The sequence below is a fragment of the Ips typographus genome, linkage group LG10, assembly GCF_016097725.1.
Source record: "Ips typographus isolate SLU linkage group LG10, UJ_Ityp_2.0, whole genome shotgun sequence".
Classification (NCBI taxonomy): Eukaryota; Metazoa; Arthropoda; class Insecta; order Coleoptera; family Curculionidae; genus Ips; species Ips typographus.
Window position 1 is genome coordinate 6,973,280 of NC_138431.1, and position 25,336 is coordinate 6,998,615.

Sequence of the window (25,336 nt, forward strand, 5' to 3'; positions counted from 1 at the left end):
TCGATCGGAATTGATTTAATGACATGTATCTTTATATTATTCCCGCAGATTAAGCTCATTAATTTTAATGTTGTTATGAATCAAATTTGCTTGATACTAAAAGGAAACTGTAAGGGTTTTTAGTAGGTGGCAATTTAAAAGTAAGTTTATACAGCCATATCAAAGGATTTTACTCTTGATTTACGTTTACTCTATATGGTACTGAACCGCACGTGTGTAAATATACAAACAACCACTTTATCTTGTTTTATCAATTTACTCAGCTTTTTACTTTGATTAATGGCAATTACATATTTCTTTTTACAGACCAAACCTTTCTTGACTTAAAAAACCACGTTAATTAAAGGGGATTCTATTAATGACCGCCCACTTTTTCGTTAAATAGTTTTTAAAGGGGACACGCATATTAAGTTTTACGGGGGGTTCTGCGATCCATTACTAATTCGAGACACGTAGGTAAAAACCTGTCAATCAACGGCGTCAAAATGCCAGTAACCAGAAACTTTAGGGTACCTTATTAGTTTTACGATATTGACCCTCCGGATTTATGTTACATTTATAGGATTCTAGGAATAATTTTTACAGAAATATTAGACTTTTAATGATTGTTTTTTACTGCACTTAGCATCTGGTCCTTTTAGTTAAGTCGCACGAAAAGCAAAAAACTTGACGTTAAACATATCTTTGCGTCGGTTTCATTGAAGTGGATGGACATCGGCCCTTGTCAAGAACAAAAGCGGTACTTTCTGTAACCGGATATGGTTTAATCCAGTTATGCTACCCAGACAACCACAAAGACGGAGGCTTAACCATATCCAGATTGCTGGAAGAACGCTAAAAGATATAACAAAAAATCAAAACCTGTGCACTTTCATGGTCTTGGACGCAAAGACAATAAAAGTTTAAAGTTTCCCTTTCAATCAGCATTCGAAAAAGCATTAAACAACGCCTAAATGGTCTGGTAGACGACATTTTATGGCAGAAGTTTATGCACTTCACTTCCTCCGATATAAGTAAACATTTAGCAGACCGTTATTATCTTCAGGGCAATTAAAAATTTGTTTTATTACCCCATTAAACCAATTTGTTTGAGAGTATTTGAGTGATTGGGGTTGCTTCTGTTATCATTCCCTTCAACCCCTCACTCTTAGAATTCATAGCATGTCCAAGAAAGTTTCCAATTCACGGAATTTACAAAACATTGTTTACCGAAACAAGACCCCCTATACATCGTAGACTTAGCCGCTTCACCAAGTCGGCTCAGTTAAGCCTCGTAGTTATCGCAGCTTTTTTGAAGATTGGAAAAATATAAAGTCAATCTTATTTTAAGCCTTGACTATTAGAAAAAGATGGAATCAAATGAGGTTAAATATTTAAGCCTTCATTATTTAAAAACTTCACAATCCGTATACAACGCATTGTCTTCTTGTTCTAAGCCTTAAAATAGACTTGGTAAGTTCAAGCCTGTTAAAAAAGAGACTTGACTTGACTTGAATAAGCCGCTTGAGATAGCAGCTTGTAGAGTATACAGTTTTTCAAGCCGCTTATGTTCAAGCGCCTTGATTAGGGCGTGCGCGATGAGTTAAATTAGGCTTTTTGCAGTTTCAACCGTGGCCTGTCCAAGAGTGTGAAATCATTGACTGCAATCTGTCAAATGTCAAATTTCAAAAAAAGAAAATCCAGTATGGTGGCTGGAACTGAATAAACAAATTACTTTCGTGTAATTTCCTGGTTTTATATCTAGTTTTTTCGTTTTAAGGTATGAAATGTTATCAGTTTTGTCCTCCTTAAACAATATAGTTGATTTTACCAGGAGTAGCGACCGTTTTCAAGACCGGTGATTTTAAAACTGCAGCGGTCAATTATCCAGTTAGGACAACAACAATAAGTAAGTTTTGGGGGGGTTTTTGTGGGATTTAGTAAGTTATTTGTGCTCACTTTTAGCTTTTACATCAATGAACAAGTGCAAGACCAAGTACCGTTAACATCTGTGGAATCTGGCTGTGTAAGTAATGTTTGGCACTTTGGAACCACATAGAAGATTCTACTATCTACTAAGAACCAAGGTAAGGTATCCATATTATTAGTAGTATGATGACAAAGTCGTTGAAAAAGATAGTTTGTAAGGTTTGTTCTATTCCAACTTATTTTCACAATGACAATAGCTGCCATATTTGATACCTCTGCCCTTCGGTGGACAGTGTATGAAATATAAAAGCAAGTACACTGTATTATAGTAAAATTCATTAGTATCTCATGTTTTTTGAAAGTTCTGTTAGGATATTGCCTTCTAAAAACTCAATAGGCAAGAACACCCACAATTTAATGACCAGATTAAAAACTAGAGTTAGTTAAAAGGTCATAAATCGTAAAACAGGGTTATTTTTCGGTGACAGCATCGTGTGGCACACCCTCGAAAAACGACTTATTTATTTTAATGCCCCTCGACTAGTCATTGACAGAAATAATAATAAAACTGAAGTTATTTAGTAAACGGATAATGCGATAAAATTACCAAATCGACTGACAGACCATATGTGCTTGGCGCACTTTAAAAAAAAATATTACGACCGTAAAATCGAGACGTAAACACAAATAAATAGTAAGTTTTTGAGTAGTGCGCCCCTGGATTCGAACAAAATTAATTAGAAACATACATTTGGTCGGTTTTGGGCACGAGTTGTAGTCGGAACACGAGCCCGAAATCCAGCACCATTTTTTTGACCAAAACTTTCTGGGAAACCATCCTAATACTGTTCGCTAGACGGTTATTTCAGCAAACAACTTTCCCCTTTTTTTTTTCAAAAATTATTTCCCAAGAGTGTCAATAAAAAGGGGGAGGGTTGTGCATAATTCTAAGGTAAATAGGGAACAGCACCGGAAAAAATAATTCCTTCACGTTTTTGATAAGATTCAAAACAAATTCAAACAAGAAGGGGAGTTAAGAAAACCTGTTGTGGTACGTACATTGAAATGCGTGAAACTTGTTTTTTAAAGCGCAATTTTTTATTTTGCACCAGAAGTGCTCTAATGCAAAGGGCATAAGGGAAATCAGCACCAAAAAAATCTTTTTGAAAATTGATTTATTAAATTTAAAATTTCAAATATCCTGGACAACTTGGTGCACCATTAACATTAAAGTTGTCAGTAGAAGGTTTTTATTGTGTGAGTGGCCGTAATTTTTTGTTTAGTTCAGAATCCTAGAAAATCACTTTTTTATAATTTTCAAACTTAAGTGCTAAAAATGTTAGTTAATTTTGACGCCTTTTAGCAGGTAAACGATACAATTTAGTGGAGTTTTTCCAGCGTCACGTGATAGCCCTATTTATTTGCTATGTACATTATATTTCAGATAAGTGAATTAATCATAATTTAAAACCATAATGTTGTCCAAATGAAAGGTGTCCTGTCAGGGTTTAATTATTGCAATGGCATTATTGCTTTCTAAATGAGTTTAACAAAAAGCAAAAATGGTTTTTATGGCTTGTGTTGCTCTGCTTGGATTAAACAAAGACAAACTGAATTGAATGCTCTTGCTAAAAATCTTTTAAGTAGTTTAAATTTTTCATTTTATTGATTGGCCTACAAATCTTAACATTAAAATGTGCTGAATATTGGACATAGTAAAAACCGCCTAAAACATTTTTGACCACCCAAAACGGGCCAGAAAACCCGCCTCGAATCCGTCAAGTCATTTTGCTGAAAGTCAAGCACAATACGACTGCATACGTTATGTCATATTTCATTAAACTTAATCAATTTGATTCGACGTGGTGCTCGATTCCTTTGTGATTCCATTACGATTTTCATTAATTGATGTTTTGAAGGACGCGTTTTCAATATTTGCCCGTCATAATATATAATTATATTCTGCTTTTGTTGGGATACAGCATTAGCATATTTTGATCTATTCGGCTTGACGCAACATTTTAACGTAAATGTCAGGTGAATTGATGTTGCTGAAACCAAAAAAAAAAAGCAAAAAGGAAGCCAAAGTCCTTCCAAAGTTAAAGTTCAATAACTGAGTAGGGTTTAACGCATTGTAGTTTGGATAGATCCATCAATTGCAACTTGCAACCTTCGGAAGATCGGACTTCCCGATTACTGTTGCGTTCTTACTGGTATTTGTAGTAACTTTCATTCAGCGCACAACGGCGTGATGTTAACCAGAAAATTAATACGTGGCGCCATCTTTCAGCCGTTAACCTACAACACTGCCAAGCTATAGTGCAGTTCTCTTAAATGTCTTGAAAGCATCCACCACTACAGGTTTGTGTAAAATTCACTTTACCGGCTATTAAGGCGAATGAAAATTAACCTTTATCGAAGATCACATTACTGTATAATAACACAAAAAACACAAGTTAACAGCAATTAATTCTATTATACAGCTACAAGAATGTGTACAATATGGTGAAGGAACTTTACCGCTAAAACACCTTTGTATAGTTCAGAATGATCCAGTGTTAACTAGAAACAATAATTCCAAATGCCTTTTCAGTCTTTAATTGTTCTCATTGTATTTACGGCAAATTTTCACACATTTTGCTTTTTTTTCTAGTTGATAAAGCTTAGACATTCTAATTAAAATCTGGTCAATATTAAACTAATATAATTTCAAGGTTTTCTATGTAATAGTACCCAAATTGTTAATATTTACTACAACACTCTAATAGGGAGCTTAAAAGGATGACAAGAGCTGCACAGTGGTTCAAACTAGACTTCCCAAACTGTCCAAATAACCAAGTTACAAGCTATCAAAATTAACATTCTTAAGTTACTATTATTTCAGGGTTTTTCATGCAATAGTGGCCCAATTGTGGAACACTCTAATAGGGTGCTTAAGAGAATGACAAGAGCTACACAATGGGGCAAACTAGACGCCTTAAACTGTCAAAATAACCGAGTTAAGAGCTGTCAAAAATTAGATCACGCTACACTGCTCTATTTAGTAATTTCCGGTTTTTCTTCTGGAACGTGGCGATCACCCTGTTGGCTTTTTCATGAGAATTTTTTTGGTCAAACTTCAGACTCACTTTCTTTAAGGTTTTCTAAGCTTGTTTAATCTTAGAATCTCCATTAGATTTGGAGATATTAAGTTAAACCCATTTCAGAATCAGAAACCGCAATTTTCTAAAAAAAAAAACTTAGTTTCCTTTTTAGTAGTATAGTAAAATAACCTTAGGAGTTTTGTTGTACAGGGTGAACGAAAAAATTGCCAAGTATTAGAGTTGGTTCAAAGTTTGGATTCATTTTCCTTGAGGATTTTTAAACTTCTTTGGGAGATATCCAATAAACACCATTACTGTGACCAGTAACTGCAATTTTTCTTAAAATTTTGATTGTGATTGTCTTATGCCTGTTTTCCCCACATTTTCAAGGCAATTTTAAGCTAAGTTAAGGTTTGAATGTGACAGATCAGATGCAAAAGAACGCAGTCTAAACGAAACCTTAAACTCAACTTAGCCAATGTTGGGGATTTACTTGGTTTTTAAACTTTAGTTGTACAAAGTGGTCAAAAAGTGTTAATTATTGAAGTAATAAATGAAAGAATATGGAATAACGTATATTTGAAGTAATAGGAGGTATCTACAACAGTTTAGTAAAACAAAATTCAAACAACTTACTTTTTGAATACTCTATTGTTTATTTTTAAAATATACATGGTGATGTATTAATGTGCATTGATCCACCGATGAAATCTCGACAAAATCAGCTTTCACAATGATCTCAGAATCAAATAAATCTGGCAAATCACTGTGAAAACCCGTTTCGTCTAAGAATGTCTGCATCCTCAGGGCTGCGGCTGGGCAAACTTACCATTATAAGAAACAACCGGGTAAAGCATTAAAAAAACATAGACGAACGTCACTGAAAAATTATTGTTTTTACTGGCGCCACTTCAACGTATAATATATAATTGTAAATAATGAGTTTTCGATTAGAATTTCTGATAGTGGCGCCGGAAAAACGCTTGTTTTGTACCCACTACAAAGTTTAGGTACGCTCGAATACGTCAACCAGTGCGGTTCGTGCAATATTTGGTAGTGTGTAGGTTAGTGCTGTGTTTGTTATGGATCACTTGTAAAGCGGAAAACGGACCTAAACGCCCGCACTAAAATCGACGTCTATGCGAGCGTTGTTCATTGAGAACTGTACGAACGGAAATTATGAATGAAACCGAACGAATTTATCAACGAAGCCGCATAATACAGCCAATACAGCGTCGAAAAATTACCATAACTTCCTTATCAAGCAATATCAGGAACTGAAGTCACGCCGTTATTTTTGGATTGGCCAGAAGTTAGTCACGAACTGGAATTGTGATCCGAAATCAACGAATTTCGGAAATTGTTGTCGATTAAACCGTATCACTTGCTTGACCTATGTTGAATCAAAGTGTATGTACTAATTTTGGGGTCAAAGTCCTCCAAGATTTTTCGGCATTGAGGATGGGCGTAGACTCCAAAACCTAAAAGATTATCGTTCGATTATTGAAAAATATAAAAAAATATTTACATTTCGTACCAACCTCGTATCAAAAAGTTCGCAGGGTCATCACAAAATTATCCGTCACTTCCTGTCGTCCGTACGAATGTTCTTGTGTATTTGGCAAAAGTCCTCAGGAGTGATCATCAAGCTTTAGTCCAAGCAGCATCTGGAAAAAGAGAAAACTTTGTACAAGGATGAAATTGCTAAGAAGTGTCCAAAAACGCTCTCCTAAAGCTTAATTAACATATTCTTGTAAAATACTTTTATATGTCTATGGTTAGCCATTGAAATGGGCTTTTCAAAAATATTTCTACTTGGGTTGGTGGGTTTGACGGCTTGGCCGCTAAAGGGTTTTCAATTTGATCGAGGAAATATTTTGACATTAGTTTGCGCACTCTTCAAGTGACTTGAAAGTGACGTTTCAAAAATGTCTTCCTTTGGTTTGGTGGGTTTGACAGTTGGATCGCCAGAGGGCGTAAAAGTTGTTTCTGGGCAACTAGCCAGATCCATAATTTATACACATATTCTTCTAATCTTTCTTTTGTAGATGTTTGACACCGATTAGCCAGGAATTGAGTTGCAACAAAAAATTGTCATTGAGGGTTAATGGACTATTGGCTCTATTGAGCCTCAAACAATGGGTGATTTCGCTACCGCAAGGTGTCTAGCAGCATTACCTAGGACACAATGGCCCTTAAAGAAGTTGAGGTGGTCTCGGAAAAGCAATAAAATCCGGTGGCTCGCATATTTTATTGCCAGTTTTTTCGGAGAACCGCTCACCGCGCGTTCAACGTACCCCGTGAGAAAGTCCGGCTCTTCGGCCGCCTTGGAATGCACGAAATGTTAACTCGACAACGGCATCGACAATCGGGTCATACGGGCCGACCGAGTGTCCAATCAGTATCTTAAGCCCCCCTCGTTTATTAATAATCCTTAACTGAAGAAAAGGAGGATTACCGCGTGCTGCGACCATAAACCTTATCGCTCTTCTTCCTTTTTTTTTCACTTCGAAAGTGTCGCAACGTTGCGTTCCGAAACCCGAAATCTCCACTTTGTAACCTTCATCTAGATGCTAAACATCTCAGCCATGGTCAAACTAGAGTAGGTCACATGATTGAACATTTGAAGTAAATGAGAAATGTCACTTGTCATCTAAATCCAATATGGCGGAGCCACACAAAAGTGCAAACAAACATATCAACTGAATTTAGCAAAAAGATGACATAGAAGTTGTTCATGATGATGTCAATTTAATAATATACAGGGCCGCCCCTGTATTATATAACAACATTCCGTGGAATTTCATTGGCGTCACGGCAATAAACGATTCAATTTATGCATCATACAACTCGTGTGAGTCATGATTTCGGTAAGGTATCAAGCGATTCTGATCGATGGACCAATCTTGGTACACACAGTTTTCCTAGTTTAACATCGAGTTGGTGCGCCTCTGGTACCGGTACCACCGACCGCACACATCGGTTCGGTTTTCCCATAAAAATTCCGCTGAAAATGCACTTTTGTTGCACCGCGTGGCGTTTTTTTTTTTTCGTTATGGGAACAACCAGGCCTAGCAAAATCTCATCGATATTGTTTCGCCACTTTCAGATTAGTCGTGAGAACTAGAAAGGAATTTTAGATGGTTAACCAGAACAAGGTCGTACACGTTATCTAAATTTGCTCAAAAAACTAACTGAAAGTACATGACTCTTCAGAACAATTAATATATTACATTAAATCTTCTTGACATTTTTTTCGCTAGATGGTGAATGATTTAGTGCATTCCAAAACAAAGTTTGTTATTCAGTAAATCCATGTGAGTGTGCAGAACGAACTTAAGGTCACGATGACGTAATTTGACAGTTGGTTTAAATATTGTTTTCTTAAATTACGTAAACCTGACGTCAAATCATGGAGTGTCAGTGCCTCTCAGTCAGTGACTTACCTCATAAAGTAAAATTTAAATGTCCTCTCTTAGCGATTGGAGGAGGTATTTTTGGCACACAAGCCCTGAAAGAAAAAAATAGTGGTGTTTGAAGGGTTTGATTCATTCATTGGGCGCCTAAAATGTCACAATTGACAATACGAAATGGTCTTAACAAGGCCCCTGAAGCTTATTTAAAAGATAAAACGTCGGAATGCCAAGAATTTCTCTTAGAATTTTAAACAAATATTTACCTTGAAGCGGTAATCAAATAGACAACTGCGCTAAACAGGAAACGAACTATAAATTCCCCCCGCGTGCTGACACGTGTGTATTATACGTATCTGCACAACACTAGTGGTACACAATTGTTTACCAGGTCCGTTTTTCAAAAATTCGAGATCGATTCCGGTGGTACCGAACAATACACCGGGTGTCCGTCACTGTGTTGTTACACCGTTTGGTATGTAGAAAGTTCATTCATCCAAGCAAAGAAGCCCCCCAACAAAAGCCGCTCGGCTGTCCCACAAACCCAATCGGTTACACTCGGTCGTAAACCTAAATTCATTCATGAAATCAATAAAAACTTTTCCGAAACCGGATATTCCGCTCGCGCATTATGCAATTATCTATTTTCGTTGAAATGTTCTAAAGGAATGCGAGGAATGTAGGTTAAGTTGGCTTTGTTCGATACAAACAGATGACGTCAGATGAGGTACTCTCTGGTGCAGTTATAAACAAAAAATGTCACCAACCACCTTGTCATATGTCAAATTTGTTTTAGCTGTCATGCTGTCAATAATAACAGTTTTTTATTTTTTTGTAGGTTAGGGTTGACTTGGTGGTTTTGTTTGGTTGGAAAAAAGAGAAACTATGTGTGTACTTTGTGACTTTTCGTGCTAAAAAGCTGGGAAAAACGGTGGAAATGTCCTGTCGACCAACTTTTGGGGCCATCGATGTTATGGGGGGTCGAGGCTTTCCTAACTTCCCAACGCCACAAAACGGAGATTAGACATTTCCGAACTTTCAATTTGGGGTAAGTTTTCTTCTAATTTTAAAGCATACTAGTCTCTTGAACTTTTAATTTAATGCTCAATGTTCTTTCTCTAGGATTTTTGGATCCTGATTCTTGGTCCTTGTTAAAGCTGGTACTTTATGGTGCCTGTATCCTGGAATAGTACATTCATTGGTAAAAGATAGCTGCATGAGCACCTGGAGATGTAAACCAGGTTGTGCAGACACCATCTGGTAAGTGGATATATTTTTGATACTTACTATTGACACTTAACTGGGGAAAATTACCTGAGAGACTCAAGAAATGTGGTTAAATTTTCCTCCAATGAGTTCAAGAAACTGTTTTAGTTATGAGTGTGGCTAATAAGCTCCAAACCAGTATGGTCAAGTTGGCAATTAGGTACTGAAAAAGTCACCAATACACAGTAAACTGTCTTATACCTTGTATTAGTTATACTTCAAGGTATTGAGGGTAGAAACTTTTAATCAGTATCAATAGGATTTTCAATGAGAAAAAGGTTTCTAGTGTACAGTAGAACAGTTTTGGTTGAAGGTTTTGAGGCTTGAAAAGATATCATCAGTGTTCCTACACTGGTGAGTAACTGATGCAACATTTTTGAATAATAATATCCATCAGAAATTTGGGCTGGGCACTGTAACTCTTGTTATGCATAAAGTACTGTAGAAAAGAAGGAATTTCCACAAAATTGGCATGCAAAAACCGTAAACCACGCGCATTACAATGATGGTATTTGCAAATTTGCCATTCCGCGAACGTTTCACGTAATAATTAATTACTGGCAAAGTGATGAATGGTAAAATGTCGCTTCTCATAAGTTAAAGGGGGCTGTTTGGGCACCGAAGCGGATTATTAAGCGAGCGTGGAAAAAAATCGATACCCAATCTAATAAATCATTAAAATAATTCGAAGCTAGCCGTACGGGATCGATAGCATCGAAACAATTTACATTTTTTCCCTGTCGGTGAACGACGGACTAACTGGAACACATTCCTTCAAAAGAATTTCCAATCACTTTGCACGAAAGAAGCGGCATCGCCGGATCCGGTACTTACTGCGGGCCAAAGTCCGCCTGCATCGTTAAGACCGTTTAAATCGATGCTAAAAAGTTGATTCATTACCCGAGGAATGTTTCCACTCTCCTAAAGCTTTCTAACGCCAATTTCGAGAAACTTTTGACTCAACAAACCCACCACGATTGGTACTGACTTGTACCAAGTTCTTAGTTTTGCCATTATCAATTCAAAAGTGTGAATCATGACAAAACCCTGTTTTTTCATTCATTATATGTATTTGTAATTTGGATTTTTCATTAATTAAATTCTTTTCTTCGTCAATGTTGTTGGTCTAACAATATTCAAAGCTGAATCATACAATCCCAATGACAGATAAATTAGAGCTGGGGCGTGCTAAACTGATTCACGAGTTTGGATCAGGTCCATTAAGATGTTTGATAGCAAATAATATTTTTTTTATTTTTGTCGCGTCTGAGATTTTCTGGAAACTATCCAGTCCCAGGCGGGGGTCAACGTTCAGAAGATGAATGATCCAATCGATCGCCGATGATGTTTCGCTAATCGTTCCGAAAAATCCATTTTTCCTCACAGTATTTGATGCAACTATCCAGGAAAGTAATTGGAGGCGCCTACATTTCTGTCAGGCCCATTTTAACAAACTGCGGCCATTATCATTACCTATTAGTTATTTCGGTACATTAAAATATGAAAATATCCGCACCGAAAACACCCACACCGACAATTTTAGATACGTTACCCCGGGCCGGTGTTTTGTTTTAGACGAATTATTTGGAACACTTCTTCGGAATTTGTTACGGAATTTATAAATAAAATGCAAGCTTAAGTTAGTTGTGATCAGTGGAGGTTAACACAAATTAGCTTGACCTTATGCTTATCAAGATGAAACTTGATTGTCACACCTTATAACACACTGTCTTATTCAACAGAATGTCCCAAATTGTGTTATTGTTTGTAAACTGTTTTTGTTCTTTTGAGTTTTGGAACAGTGTATACAAAATTGCCATTATCACCTAGTTCTGTCACATTCTATCAACACCTCCTGATGACATACTTAAGAATAAAAGATCTTCACAATGCAACGTTGCCACTGTCACATTCCTTTGTCGGACTTCCTATTACGTCGTAAATCCGCTAAGGAATGCTGGTACATTGTGTAAACGCAATCCTTCACCTGATCGGCGCGTTTCCAATTAATTCATGAATGCATCTCTGTCCTAGGCGACGTTGCCGCTATCGTCACTTTATCTGAATCGGTTTCGTAAAAATGTGTCGATTCCGCCATTTTAACAGAGCGTTTATATTTAGGTTTGATGGTCGTGTAATGAAAGGAGCCTTCTCGGAAAAGGCCGGAGAGTACATTAAGGCCGGTCGTTTTTGCTAAGCGAATTCCGTATACCGTATGTGGCAACCCAGCGGCACCGGAGTCGCAACTTCTCCTCTTCAGCTGACCTGATCCGATCAGCTGCAAACCGCATTCCTACGGCCCACGGGCTCTTCTTGTTTTTGTTTTGACTACTTCGCCGCCGCACTACATTGTTCCCATCATTACTTATTGATTTTACGCTTTTGTTGCTTCACCAACTTCCGAAATTCCACAAATACCATCCAAACACCACAAATCGTTTTCAGGAGAGGCAGTAAAGTCTGTTCACCATGTTTTTGGATCTACCTACTCTAACTGAACCGAGTCAATCAGATTATAAGTGGTCACCAAGAATGGCAGAAAACATCATGGATGAAGGACGACAGGATGAGTAATAAGAAATAATCAACACAATTGGAATATAACAAACATTGAGGTAAGTGCAGAGAAAAAATCACAATTTAACATCCTGTACTTTTCTAAAATTTAAAGTAATTGAAATTTGAGATTACGGTTCATTTTTGCTTTATAGTGTTTATGGTAAAGTTAATAAGGCAAGCAACATATTTGGAGCCAATTTCAAGTCTTAGAGAATTTGAGAAACTTTCTGACTTGAAATTGAAAGCGTACTTACATTTTTTCTCCAAAACAGTTTCAAAATTAATCTTTTGAAAATCCAAAATGAGATCGTTATGGTTCATTTTTGCTTGCTAGTTCATACTGACTGATTTTAAGCAAATTTGAACCAAAATAGCATCTTTCCTACTATGATGGTAAATATGAATGCCACATCAAGTAAAATATGTAGGAAATGAGCTAGTCCAATAACAATTCACTATTTTTCGTTTCGGATTACAATTGCATCAAGATAATACTAATCTTTACCTTTCCGGCGACCGGATACGCTATACCGATAACAGAATTGTAGCATAGCGATTGGGCGTAGATGCGCTGGTGCATTAAAGCGGCTTTCAATGTTGCACGCATCATAGCAAAAACAAACAGTAATCGCCTTAGGTAACCGTACGGTTATCGAAACGTCAATTTCCAAGACCCGGAATTCCGGAACAAAAAAAAAAATGTTTTGCGTGGTCGCACGCCAATCAGTGACAGTTAGAAGAAAACTGGATGGCTGGCTGATTTTCCATTAGTGCACTTAACGTTTTACATGCTCGTGTTGTTGTAATGGCGGTTTTCGATATTCGAGAGGAAATTTAAAAGGAAATGAAGTGCATTATACCCTTTTACATTATAATTGCGCGCTCGTTAGTTCCAGCATATTAAATCAGAATTTGATTGGCCTCGATCAAGATTTTTTTACCATCAATCTGTACAATCTCAGAAAAAATTTTCAAGGCAGCACGAGCCCTTTTTTTAAGTGGTTTCTTAAGGGCAGGTGTAGGTACGTGGACAGCTGCAATAAAAATAACGTTCTCAATATCAATAGGGACAAAAACCAGAGCCAATCTGACTAGTTTAGGTTTCGAAGGGTGTCTCAACCTCGAATTTCCGCGGTTTTTGCCTCCAGGTGGCCTCTTTGTTTTTTTTTATCAGTGTTTCTTGGTTTAACGACGATTTAAAGCCTATTTGCGTATTTATTACCGCCCTAAGACAACTCATAGACTGGTATCAATATGGCAAACCTGGAGCATATTCGATTAATCAAGTTGCCCCCCCAACAGACGATTAACATCGAACGTGTATAACCATAAAGTCGACTTCCTCGGTACCACCCACAAAGCTCCCTTTGGGCAGAATTATTATAATTTAGAGCCGGTTCTTGAAACGGTACGACGTGCATTTCCTTAAAATCTCCAGAGTAGTACCACTTGCCGGACATGTGCAAGAAAAAAGGGCAAAGTTGCAACGCAAAATGTAGGGACCTTATCAGACTTGATTAACCAGCGGTAAATACTGATTTTGTTATATTATACACAGTGTATCGGTTATCGTCTGGAGATAAGGCCTAAAGCGAAAAAAAGGCATTATACATCTGACATTTCCTGTTTTGCTGATTTGTGTACCCCAACTGAATCTAGGCTAAATAGTACAAACACACTCTTCTTTGACCCTTTCAACGCTTCCTGGTGCTTAGATAGTGTTAATCAAATGTGGAGTATTTGCTTAAATCACAGCACTTTTGGTCAAGAAAAAGACCAATTACAAACTACCCACTGTTCTCTGTGATTTATGCAAATTCTACACAAGTGTGCAACTCACAAATGTCAATGGTACATCTCCAGGCAACCACACACAAATATGAGAAGCACAAAAACGATTCCTTCTCTGATTAGTGAATTGCACGCCCACGTGACATGCACCGGCAGCCATTGTTACTGATGCGAACCACGATAACAATCTATGTCACATTTTTACGAATCCATTTCGCGGAATTTTGTAGGTTATATCGTTTTTATGCAGAAAAATGGTAAACGTGCCGTGAATGCGTAATTTCGTTCAGTTGGTATACCTGAAAAGTTGTTGTCCTAAGTTTGATAATTGTCAAGAAGACAACGTGAAAATCTGATTGGCTAGAATCTGAAATTCCACCTTGAACAACGAATCGTGTAAATATAATGATGGCAATGCCAAATAGAAACATGTAACTAATAGCCAGTGTAAAAGTCCAAATATATAAACGTTTTGCATGTCCCCTACTTTTAATTATTTTAATTTACGTAAATATCTCGAAATGTGTTTAACACGGTTTATCAATTGAAGTCTAGGTACGAAGGAGGAAAGCGTTAAACCAAATTTGCATCGAAACGTTAATAAACAATTAATTAACCAGACATTACTGTGCAAGTATGAGCTAATTAATCCTGTGGGGCTAATTAAAAATGACCCTTCTTTAGTTTTTGCCCGTCTAAAGGATTTTTACAGTTACATTCTAAACGTCGGAGGATTCCCTTCTGGCGGTTACGCGGCGTCGAGAATATGACTGATTACCATTCCTAATGGCCGAACTGTACAGGTGGTTAACAGTGGTAAAAGCAATTAAAGAGCAAATATATTAAACAACGATCGTGCGATAGCGTAATTTATAATGCAAATGGCGTTCGTCCTTTCGGAACGTGAATAAAGCCACTGCGTTACTGTATTTAGAAGAAAAATCATTTTTGAGCTAAGGACAGGTGCGGATATAATCAAAATGTCCCGTTAGGACACAAAATGCGGTGCAAGGTGCACGAAAAGTTGGACACGCGCTCCAACAGATGTCTTCGGGCAGGTGGTGCTCGGATTTCAACTCGTTTAAACCCTAGAAGATTGAAAACACCTTGAAATAAACGAACCAATCTTCTGCAGTGGTTCTCAAATCATTTTGGAGTCAAAAACAAATAACTAGACAGGACTGTACGTTATCGATTGACACAACCCAGCTCTAGATGCCATAAAATAGCGGTTACGTATTCGTCTGGTGCCCGTCGTGACGTAACGACGCGCCGGTTTATTTCTGGAGCGTCGCGGCGGACGTCGATCGTGCAGTGGCCCAAATTGCAATCTCGGTCAGACAAAACTGTCCCTAATGCGGGACACTTGTCCGTTCAGGTTGGTGATAAGTTTCGTTAACCTCAACCGAAATCCAAATATTATGACGTGTCAGTATCTGCGATCTGTGAACTACACCCTGTATACTGTAGATTTATCTCGTGGCAATTCTTTAGTAAATCTATGGAGGGACAGTGTTGCCACTCCACCTCAAATTACTGTTTCGTGGCTCCAAATCAATTACTAATAATTAGCAAGTGAGCGTCATTTAGGCCAGTCCAGGTTCGTCTAGGCTAGACTTTTAAAAATTAAATGCCCTCTAATGATGTTACAGGCAACGTTGCCGGGTCGTTGGCCTCTCATTAGCAGTCAGACGCAACGTATGGCACTTACAGCGACAATACTTACGTACTACGTTATTGCTTCATTCATATCGGGCATGGGCTTCTTCCGTCATTTTTTTTCTAATTTTATTACCAGCACGGTAGTACCCAAGGGCGTCTACTTCCGGATGACGACAACGGTGTTCCTGTACGATTTGTTATAAGATCATAATTCCTCCAGTCTATCTTGTAATTTTGTTTTTGATGGGTTTGTACAAATAGTCGAAATTAGCTTCAAAACAAAACGCCCTAACAATGGGATTTGTCGTAAGTAGAATAAGTATTTGCAAGCAAAATTAAGCTATCCAAACCTCCAGGAAAAAAAAATTAATTAAACCAATAATTAATAATTAACAGAAAGCAGGCCTGTAAATAATCCAATCACTGTCTATGTGAAGCTGCTTAGAATGTGAGCTTCAGTGTTAGCAGGTGTTCATTATTTGTTCCCTTCACAAGCTAATTAACTAGTGACGACGCTAATTAACCGTTTGTACACTTTTACTAAACTCCATCATTTCTCATAATTTTGATTTAAAATTTAAAGAGCCGTTTTAAAAATGATATCAATGATTGTAAACGTTGAGAAATCGGTAAATATTATGTTGCTGGCTAGTGTAAATATTGAAGAACCGTTACTAGGTAAATATGAGAGCGAAGATAAGGTGACTGGAATTCATCTTTACAAGAAAATATTCCCGGAAGCTACGATTTTACTATTTATTTGATCCTCACCGTAATCAAACACCTTTAAAACGTTTTCATACAAATTCTGCACAATGTACCTAATTGATGTCTAACGATAATATTTTGTAGGAATCTTCGTCTAAACAAATGAGGGACACCCAGGAAGCATTCCTTGGAAGTTAATGAAATGAAGAGAACTAAGTTTTTCAAGCAGGAATCTTCATCGAAGCAATTCTAAATTCTGAAGGACACAAGACAAGAAAACAGTTTTGATACTGAAGTGAAGAAAGGTAAGTCTTTAAAGCTCAAAAATTGTGTTCAAGAAGTCATTTTTAAATTGCTTCATCCTGTATGTGGAACACTCGATGGTCAAAATTAGTATTTTGAGTAGAACATTGATAACTGAGCAATGTATTTTCAAATTAAATATTTTAGCAGTGTATAATTCACATATACAGGATGGTTTCTAAATTTGATCAGGAAACGTCAATGAACTGACTTTAATACGTTACTGCATGTCATTTAAACGTCTTGTTTAGTCCAGTTACACACACTTATTAGATAAAAGGGATCAATATAGTCGAAATTAGCTTAAAACAAAATCACTTAAACAATGGAATTCATCGTTTGTACCGGAAGTGACAGCAAAACGAAAATAGGCTAAAATGACATCGAACACGGTGGTCCAAATTGAAAATCACTACCAATCTACAGTTGAGAAATTTACCTTAAAAGGACATTAATGGAATTCCGGCCTGATTTATAGATAGATGCCAATTACGCCTACTATAGCAACCAATTTTAATGATTTTGCAACAGCAAAAATTGCTTTTCTTGACATAAACTAAAATTGCGACGTAGTTTTTAAAGCATTTCCAAGTAGGGTGGAAAAGCAAATATTCTAGGTCAACAGATTAGAATGCATAACGACGTTCTTTGTGCATTTAGCCGGAATTTTTGTGACTTACAATGATGGTTCATTGGTAAGAAGAAATTTACCACTAATTATTTATGTTTTGTTGACTTTTTAATTCGATTTCTCTACGCCACATTAATTCATTCTGATAATGCCCCGATTTGGTAAACATTGAGTTGTTTTTTGTCCCGAATATACAAACAAACGTTATCTGGCGTCTTAAGAAGTGTCACACTCCATTCAAGCAGCAGCGTGACGTAATAATTTCATCAAAACGGAAACGCCACGGCTTAATTACGTTTTTCGAATCATAAATAACATGTGTAGTTGGAAATTGTGGGCTCTTTTTGGCTTTTTTTTTTCTTTGCCCACCCTGTATTCGGCCTACTCCATTCTTTCGGATGCGTTGGTTCATTCATGTAGTTGTAAATGTAGGTCGATTAATGAGGCAATACTCTGTCACCGACGCCATCAATAATAATCGAAATGGTGCATTAAGTGGTGGTTCCCATGGTTCATGGGTGGGCGTATAGGGGTCCTTCCTAGAAATGGAAAGATTAAAAAGGGCTTTTTTCCTCGAAAACGCTTTCGGCGTTCCCTTTTATGTTTTTATCAGTGTTTGGGGTTCCACTTTCCCATGAGAATTTTAACGCCATTTTTATTTTCGTCACTCTACTTTTTAAGATAGATTTAACTTTGGATTCACTCTGTAAGTAGTTTAACTGATACAAAATTGTCAGTATAGCCTATTTTCGCTTGGCACCACTGTTTGCACTTATGACAAACTTCAATGTTTTACAGATTCATCATGTCAACTAAACTATTTTAAGATAACTGTCATTATAACACCGGACAGCTTTTCGGAAAACGAGATTTTTAAAAAGAGACTATTTTAGAAACAAAAAAAAAAATCATAGACTGGCACGCCACTGGTTTGTAACAATATCTTATCCGGCTTTGTGTTGACTAGCGTTTTTATTGACCGGGCACGAGAACCGACTTGGGTTCGCACAGAAAACGTTTCCCACGGCACTTTCCCACCGACCCGGGCAGGTTCCTGAGGGAACCCGAGGTCGTTCCCAGGATCGTCGACTCGCGTGCCGTAAGGGTGGTTTTACGCCACCCAGTTAAACGTTTCTTATATTAATAATCCGGGCTTAGTAAGCGGATCGGAATTTACTATTGTCTGAAACGACTAACAATGGACGTGTGTGTGTGTGTATACGAGTGCGTTATGTTTTTGGCAACAAACAAAGCGTTCCTGCAACGTTATTGTTGCGGAATGACCTTTAAATGACGCGGCAGAACAAAAAAAAAACTGTTCGGTACCACCAAATCGACCAGAACTCGGCTATACAGGGGGTTTAAGTTGCATTAAATTGTCCAAAAATTGCTTAGTGGGCTTCCGTTTAAACTAAACAATGAATCCGCCACGATAAATAATTATCGCATTGTATGGTAATGTTGCTCGTTCAAATTAATGATCTTAACCTTTTGGGCTCGAAGAAGTAGAGCCGATACCAAGAAGTGCAGTTTCTATGTTGCTCAACAACGAGAAAACAATAAGTGTCAGCGCGTTTTTGCTGAATATCTCGATGAGACTTGCAATTTTGACAGAAACTGGCTAAAAGCCAGTTTTACGTTTTGCTGGCAGAGTTGGCAACATTGCCATTTTTAAACCACTTCATCAGTCTTTTTACTGGTTTAGAAACAGTATAGACAGGCTTGTATAGACAGTAAGTCCCTCTAGTTGGCAGTTATGTCAAGTATATTTATTTATGCAAAGTTTGGCAACATTAGATAGTGTTAACAGTTAGGTTAGAATCAATTTTCGCAAAAGATGGTCTGATCAGTTACTTCCAGTCTAGAACAAGACAGGACTAGAAAATGTTTATAGGACAGTTTGCAGGTAATACAGTAAATTGAAGGTACAGCCTGCACTATGCAGAATGTTTGCTTAAAATGAATTTAAATTGTTAGGGAAAATCCCATCGCGTACTTACTAATTTAGACAGTAATAACACGATTTTTTAAAACTTGCCAACGTCTGAACTTGACTAAAATGCCATTTTATTAGCAATTTTTCACATCAAATCAGTAAGTCCATGTAATGGGCGACCTCGAGCGTCTCTTCTAAGAGACAAATGGGCGGCCTTATAAGGAAATGAGTGGATATAAACCCATTTATAAGCGATAGGAGAGGCATGTTTTCCCGACTGTTAAATAACCAACAACCTCCTTTATAAGGACTAGCAGCAAAAGAACGATTATTATTATAAATACCTTTAAAAGTGATTGGTTAGAAGCTACGACGATTAATTGCTTAAGAGTATTCAGAGTATCATTTACATTTTGACTTTGTCAGGTCGCTCTAATAAGCACATAACAAATAATAATACAGGAGATAACCTGAACCGGTCGTAGCATTAGCCTAACCACTTATTAAATCCTTTATCACGACCTAACATCATAATTCCCTTTAAACGTTCACACCGGCATTAAAATTAATATTGCAAAAACCTTCCCACGCCGATAATTATAACACCAATGAAACCGAAATTCATTTCCAAAGTCTCCAACAACCTACCCCCGGGTATAACGATTATAATTCACATTATTATAACAACAAACCCACGAGTCGCGGTTAAATTAGGTTAGAGTGTGGATTCTGCAAAGCCGGCGTCACCCACGAAGTTATTTGGGTGAGAAATTATGTAAAACGGAAACATCTAATGCCCACCATGCTTGGCGTGGTTGACATGCTAATTATTTAAGGTTTGAGGTTTGATTTCAAAGTTATTCGTGAAAACTACTCACTGTGTGTAGGTTTTTGTCCATTTCATTCGTTTTTAACGGAATAGTCTTTTGAGACTGATTTACGATGCTTGGAAGCTAAAACAGACTATCCTTAGAAGCGGTAGCAGTTCGACTAGGGGGGCACTAATCCATTTCGATATTTTTAAAACGGTTTACTCCTCTCAATTACTTTAGGGGGACCGTAGTATAAATAGATAAGCCGTAAATATATCAAAACACCCTTAACACCTCGTAAACAATCTCAGCTGGTCGCAACAAATCACGAGATTGGCTGCGTGGAACAACCTGGAATCTCCAACCAAATTACAAAATGGTTGGCAACATTGTGGTGTCTGATGGTGCGGAATGCGAGTCGTGGGTGCGCGTTATGACCCCCCGGGGGGGCCCCTTTTTGGATCACACGGCCTTTTAAGGCCTAGCGCCGCAAAAGTGCCGACAACGCAACAGGGCGCCTATTCTCAAAATTGAACCGTGATCCGTCTTTGAGGCTCGTTTATCGAACTCGTGTTAGTGTGCCAATATCACCACTAATCAGTTAAAATTCAATTAACTGAAAGTTTATTAATGATTATTGTTTTTTCCTTAATATGTCAATCAGGTTCGATGTGAACCATTCATGATGGGAACAGACAGGGAACTTTTACAACATGTGAAACAGCGCAAAACTGGTTATCTGGGACATGTATACAGAGGAGAAAAATATCAACTTTTGAGACTGCTTATGGAAGGAAAGATAGAAGGCCGAAGGGAGTGGACAGGATTAGACACATGCGCCCTATTGAGAGCAGCAAGAAATAGAGAGGAGTTTGCTGGTATTGTCGCCAACCTTCAGTAATGAAGAAGGCACTTGAAGAAGAAGAAGAGTGAACCATTTGAAAAGCAGTTTCTGTTGTTTCCCACACAAACAAAATCACAAATACCAGTTTCAAATCTGAAATGGATTAGAGGCAGTAAACGTGTAACAGGTTCGTGAATCGGAGCCCTCGAATGGCGCTAAGGCCCCGAAAATAGCCCCACTAATCTAAAACGGAGCCGATATAATCGAATGCCTTCCCTTCCGAGAAGAGAAGTGAAAACCGTTTAAGCTTCGGCGTCTAAAAACGAACGCTTCGGCGTTTTATAGTGCCGATAGTGACAGTGATTTAAATCTGAATAGTTTTCTTCACAAAAATAAGGCATAAAAGAGCCCGGGCCAGACCGAAAGGAATTTCATTATGGGGCCCCCTTTTTGAATATGTTCGGATGCGCCTCGGGACGTATAAGAGAATTTCGGTTTGCGGCTTGTTCCATCTTTTTTTCTGTTTGCACTTTTTGATAAAATTCTTCCCTTAAAAGATCATTTAGAGCAAACAGCCCTCTTTTATCTTTGTAAAGAATCGACTTTCTTTTTTTAACGTTTCTTCCCATCAACGCCCTTGTTTCACAGTTAGTCAAAAAATCTTCATAACACAATAGTATAACCAATATGACGTCACGCCATTCTCTTGCAATTTATTAATAAACTTGACATGAGCTATAAATAGAATTTAATTATTACTTACCGAGTATAGAATTGTTACTGGGAAAACGTTGATCATTAACGATGGCGCTCATTGTGCATTCTGAAAACGGAAAAAATTGTTTCGTTATTGAATCATCATCAGTGAAGGAATGTCAGATCCGGGAGGGAGAGCAGGGGGGAGCAACCCCAAATAAGTTTTGAACAATGTGCCTTTGAAGCACCCTTCATAGGGAAACCGGAAGTGTAAAACCAGCATAACAAGTTGAGCGGTTACTTTTTTAAGGGCCCTTTTACATTCGGTCTGTAATTTTACGGAGCCCTGTTGGGAAAAGTTTTCAGTCAAAATTAGACCGAAATTCCTTAAAGTTCATCGACTTTCCACCCAGATGATAAGAACGCAGACCTTTCCGATTGGATGAGCACTTTACCGGTACTCGAAACGTTCCCACGTTAGATATACGTACTTCCGGGGGAAGTTTCGGCTTTTTCTGTACTAGTATACAGTCGGGTTAACCTTCAAGTTAAGACAATTCAAGACACAAAAATTTAAAGTACACTCCTGTTAAACCGAGTTAGATCATTGAAACTGATTAGGACCGACATACCCCGTTATTATGAAGTAATTAAAATATAAATTCGATTTAGGTCGGGGCCTAAATTGATATAAATGACGTTCAATTAGATTCATTACGGCGCTGATTCGACCAACCCTGCAGATAGTACACAAAAGGGGCTAAATGGGGCGACTAAACAATATCATGTTCCTAATGTTTGTGTTCCTAAACTATGTTGTTTGGACCACCATGTTATCACCCTGAAACTAAGTCATTTTCGTATTGTTTCCAAAAAAAAAAAACAATTTGTATTAGATTAACCTACTTGATATAATTGGAATAATTCATTTAAATCACCGAACCAGTACGGTCGATAATGGCATGAAATAGACTGCAATTTTCTGTTACCATTAAAATGGATGGTCAGACGATTTTAGTTCTTATTTACATGAACTTCCTTTTGGTTTTGTAAGGCCCAGTTGTACAAGTCAGAAATGTCATTTTGACATCTTATAGGTAAGTATAACTATCAGTTGCAGTTCAACTGAACCAGTCTTTGAACTGCGATTGTACAACCAGGCCTTAGTAGTTCAGCCTATTATACCTTGAATTAACTCCTTTTTCGGGTTTAAATTAACAGTTCATCATGTGTGTAAGGTCGAAATTGGCATGAAACTCACACTAGCATTTTAATGGGAATTGCCATTATCAATAGGGCTAATGACAAGCTGTTTTGGTTCTTATTTACATTTGGAAGTGCATACAAGATCCAACTTTTGTTGAACTTCTTTATTTTAAATTAGTGTACAGGGTGACACTTTTGTAGGTTTGGTATCTCAATAATTTTTAAATTTCCGGGTTTCGCCCCATTGTGTGCTATTTTTTCATGATGTCACACATTTTGGTTTTTATTATGCAAGGAAAAATTGAGAAATATTTTTTTTGAGTTACAGGGTCATTCACTGGGGACTAACCAACCCTCCGTTTTTGGGGTTCATTGTATGTAATTAAAAAACTGAAATAGCCAATCGAAAAATAACTACCTAAATGTTTCTAACCTTAAATTAAAAGGACTAAAGCCAACAATGGTGACAATGGCATTAAAAAATTAGGAATTGTAATGGAATTTGTCGTTAGAACTGAGATAGGAAGTAGGCGATTTTGTTTCTTATTAAACGTTTTGTTTTGTTGTTACTAGGGCAATTATTGATTGATACTTTAGGGCAGTTTGCAGTCACGTGATAAACCTTGATGATGAATTAAATAACCACCAAAAGTTGATGTTGGTTCTGTATGTAGTCAGACAGCTCTATAGGATGCACCGGGTGTTCCATATAAAATATATTATTTCTGGTTATGCATGAGTAACTATTATTTATAGTTTATCAATATAATGAGAACAATCTAAGATCGACTGGGTGGTCAGTGGAAGAAAGTGTTATTAGGGTTCGTTGACCTGAAAAATTCCTTAAAGTGTCTATACAATCTGGATAGATTGCGCTAACACCCGATTCGGTGACTTCCCTATATGAAACCGGGTATATGCGTTTAATTATCCAAGGCGATGCGTCAGGACCGGCTGCGGCGCATTAACACTCCGTTAAATCCCAATTGAGACGGCCTCATTTTTTTTTAGTAATTTCTAACGGCGCCCGACCAATCCGGACGCGGCACTGCGAGCGACTGACGTGTAGGAAAAAAAATGGCGAACCAGTGTGAGAAAAATATTTGACTTCCTTCTACAGACAGACACGGTCACAGACGTGTACGTCCCCCGCACTCCGGCACAATTAGATTCCAGTTCGAAACCTTAAATTTGGCAACAACCGATACGTCATTCCCATGACCGACTACGACCGTATCTGCTAATAAAAAGTTGCGAAAAATGGCCGACTTGTGGACGACGAGAACGCGAATTTTTGCCGATAAGGTGACAAGGACACGGTTTGATAAAAAGAAATTGATGCGGGAGTTACTTATATTGACACCCTCCCCCCTCTCGCCCCTATACGACTACCCTGCGGGGATTTCATAGGAAACACCGTCTGAAGAATTTGTACGTAATTTTTTTTAAACAATTTTAACAAAATAGTATTCAGCGATACTTACATATAGACAAACTGCGCCACATAATCCATCAGTCAAAAGTTCGCGTACGGCGCATCAAGCAACACCAAAACCACGGCCGGTTTCACGTAGACTGTTCTTGCGTCTGTCTGTATGTTTCGCTTATTATTGCATGGCAACCAACAGAGAATCGCGAAATCGGCTGATGTGCGATTTCTATCGTGCTAGAACGAGACAGAACCAGTCTGCCTAGTGCTTACGTCAACGAGCAAGCGCACGATCGAACTTGCGACGTCTCCGAAGGGGGGACCTGGGGCACATCAAATCGGGTGGTTTTCACCCTCGAAGAGGGCGCGAAAGTGTCCTAGGACAATCTGCCACGTGCAGGAACGGTCGGGACGATTTAAAGGCAACGAAAACGCACAATTTTCCTACAACAACCAGTCGAAAACTAGTCCGGAACGCGAAGGTGAGGAGACGCGAGAGGAGGTGTCGCAAAATGGCTGCCTTTTTCGACTTAGCACTACGTGCGCATTATTGGAATTTTTTTTTGGGTGGCCGACTGTTTTTTGACGGTTTTTTCTACATTTTCAATCGTTAAAACTGTAGAAATTACCCCCAGAACTAAGCCATGCTACAACCCCACCTGAGGGAGGCCATCAGCTTTTTTGTATTAAATTTTTACAAAACTCAACTTAGAGGCAGCCTGAACCCTTTCAAGTTTTTGCCGTAACCCCTTAAAATGTTTCAAAAGAACTGTCACACCCAGTAAACGGGTGGTTCAGTTATTACTTGCTTGGTTCACCTCACACAATGTGTTCTATAGGATAATTAAATTAGGTTAAGGCCTTAACTCCAACCAAATACCTTTTAAACAGATACCGGAGGAATTTTTTGTATCATAAAAATGGTCTAAAAACATGTTTTGAATCCTAAAGATGTTTTAAACTTAGTTTTTGTGCTTCTTTTCATACTTTAATGGTAAATAACTCTTTGAATCAGTAAATCATTAAGTAAGACCAATAAATAGATTTTCAAACCTGCAGTATAATAAGCAACAAACTCTCAAAGGCATC

General features: G+C 37.8%; 2 long non-coding RNA genes across 3 annotated transcripts; one reads left to right on the forward strand and one right to left on the reverse strand.

The window, feature by feature from the left end:
* The first annotated feature begins 1,606 nt into the window (after positions 1-1,606).
* Positions 1,607-24,450, forward strand: LOC145734941 (uncharacterized). Its single transcript, XR_014179554.1, has 9 exons — positions 1,607-1,759; positions 1,814-1,888; positions 1,945-2,066; positions 9,243-9,452; positions 9,527-9,664; positions 12,116-12,285; positions 16,535-16,695; positions 23,830-24,249; positions 24,309-24,450. It is a non-coding gene; the product is annotated as an uncharacterized LOC145734941 (long non-coding RNA).
* LOC145734945 (uncharacterized) lies at positions 5,626-24,432 on the reverse strand. Of its 2 annotated transcripts, XR_014179561.1 has the most exons (5): positions 24,303-24,432; positions 21,680-21,739; positions 8,438-8,502; positions 6,533-6,658; positions 5,626-6,472 (listed from the first exon to the last, which is right to left on the reverse strand). It is a non-coding gene; the product is annotated as an uncharacterized LOC145734945 (long non-coding RNA). The 2 variants fall into 2 exon arrangements; XR_014179562.1 differs by lacking the exon at positions 8,438-8,502.
* Positions 24,451-25,336: the final 886 nt, after the last annotated feature.